Genomic DNA, 2,668 nt, shown 5'->3' with positions numbered 1-2,668 from the left:
AATGAACTTCTCTATCATATCTGAAAAGATGGAGAGCATGCAGTGTTGGAAAGTTGCGGGTGCATTACATAGCCCGAATGGCATGTGCCTATAGGCAAACACTCCATATGGGCAAGTGAATGATGTCTTCTCTTGGTCTCTTGGATCAACCATTATTTGGTTATATCCTGAATAACCATCTAGAAAACAATAATATGCATGTCCCGCAAGTCTTTCCAACATTTGATCCATGAAGGAAAGTGGGAAATGATCTTTTCTTGTGGCCTCATTAAGCTTCCTGTAGTCAATACACATTCTCCAGCCTGTAATGGTTCTTGTAGGGATTAGCTCATTCCTTTCGTTGGACACCACAGTGATTCCTCCCTTCTTGGGAACCACCTGAACAAGACTGACCCATTGGCTATCTGAGATTGGATAGATTACTCCTCCCTGCCACAACTTCATGACTTCTTTCTGCACTACTTCTTTTATTGCTGGATTTAACCTTCTTTGGGGCTGAATGGAAGGTTTGGCACCTTCTTCTAGGAGTATCTTATGCATGCATATGGCTGAACTGATTCCCTTCAAGTCAGCAAGTGTCCATCCAATGGCATCGTTATGCCTTCGTAAGACTTGAAGCAACTCTTCCTCTTGTTCTTGGCTGAGAGCTGAATTTATGATTACTGGATAGCTTTTATTTTCTCCCAAGTATGCATACTTGAGAGTGGTTGGCAGTGCTTTAAGCTCCAATTTGGGTGCTTCTTTTCTTTCTTCCTTCTCTTCTAGCCCACCTTGAACATGTATTTCAGCGGCTGCAGCTTCTTCGCTTATTGCTAACTCCTCTTCTGTTGATGCTTCAAGCTCTTCTTCAAGAGTTTCTTGTACCAAAGCTTCTACTGAGTCTAACCTCATACATTCTCCCAATGAGTCATGTGGGTACCTCATGGCCTTAAACACATTGAATGTCATTTTCTCCTCGTGTAATCTGAGGACAAGTTCACCCTTTTGGACATCAATAATGGCTCCGGCAGTGGCTAAAAATGGCCTCCCCAGGATGATGGAGGTCTTAGCTCCTTCCTCCATGTCTAGTACTATGAAATTTGCTGGGAAAATGAAGTTTTCCACCTTCACCAACAAGTCTTCTACTACCCCATGGGAAAATTTGAATGACCTGTCTGCTAGTTGCAAGGCCATTCTTGTTGGTTTGGCTTCTTCAATCTTCATCTTTTTCATCATTGCTAGAGACATTAGATTTATGCTGGCTCCTAGATCACATAAAGCCTTTTCCACAGTGATTTCTCCAATGATACAAGGGATTTGGAAACTCCAAGGATCCTTCAATTTTTGAGGTAATTTGTGTTGGATGATGGCGCTACATTCTTCTGTAAGTACCACAGTCTCATTGTTCTTCCAGCTTCTCTTTTTGGTCATCAACTCCTTCAAGAACTTGGCATAGAGTGGCATTTGCTCGATTGCTTCAGCAAAGGGTATGTTTATTTGTAATTTCTTGAAGATCTCCAAGAATCTTGAGAATTGGTTGTCCTCTCCCTTCTTCTTTAATTGCAGCTGTTGTGGGTATAGGGTCTTTGAGAGGTATGGATTGGGCACTTCTCTTTCTTGATGTGACTTGGGGATTGAGGTGTGAGCTTCCTCATGTCTCTTATTTTTTCATCCAGTTCCTTCTCTGGTGGTTTCTTGTGGGTCTCCTTCAATTCCTTTCCACTCCTGAGGGTGTGGCCTGACATTCTTCCCTTGGTATTGAGTTAATATTGCTGTAATTATTGTGTCCAGGGGTTTGCTTGAATAAGAATTCAATCTGTGTTTCCAGTTTCTTGATGGCAGCATCTTGATTCTGCATGTTAGATTACACTTCTTCCCGAAAAGCTTTACTATCTTGAATTTCTTTGCATAGAATTTTGAGTAGAGCCTCAATCTTTGAAAGCCTATCATCTGTAGATGATGGTGGGTTGAGATTGGGTGGTTGAGAAGGTTGGTTAGATGGATGTTGGTAATATCTCTGTGAAGTATTTTGATGAGTGGCATTGTTGTTGGAGTTGAAGTTGGAACGTCTCTGATCTTGTCCTTGGTCTTGTTGGTTTCCCCATCCAAAGTTGGGATGATTTCTCCATCCAGAGTTGTAGGTTTTAGAGTATGGATCATGAACTTGTCTAGGTGAATTTCCCACATAGTTAGCTTGCTCCCAGTCACCTTCTTCTTCTATGTTTACTCCTTCATGAGTTGGTGATGAGGTGATGGCTGCTGCAACTTGGTTCTCTTCCACCTTCTTGGTAAGATCTGCTAGCTGCTTGGTGATCATCTTATTTTGGGCTAATAGTGTATCCATGTGGTTCAGCTCCATTACTCCCTTAGTGTTACTTCTTTCAGAGGCATAGAAGTAGTCATTCTCAGCAACTGTTTCAATGACATCTATGGCTTCTTAAATGGTTTTCTTCTTGTTTAAAAAACCTCCCGATGAATGATCTACAACCTTCTTTGACTCATAGAAAAGACCTTCATAGAAGATGTGAAGTTGAACCCACTCATTAAACATCTCTGGTGGGTATCTCCTTGTTAGGTCTTTGAATCTCTCCTATGCTTCATAAAGTGTCTGGTGCACGAAATTGTGATCACTACAACTTCGCACAACTAACCAGCAAGTGCACTGGGTCGTCCAAGTAATAAACCTTAC

The sequence above is a fragment of the Arachis duranensis genome, chromosome 4 (assembly GCF_000817695.3).
Source record: "Arachis duranensis cultivar V14167 chromosome 4, aradu.V14167.gnm2.J7QH, whole genome shotgun sequence".
Taxonomy (NCBI): Eukaryota; Viridiplantae; Streptophyta; class Magnoliopsida; order Fabales; family Fabaceae; genus Arachis; species Arachis duranensis.
The sequence above is the reverse complement of the archived record's forward strand: the minus strand, read 5'-3'. Positions refer to the sequence as shown.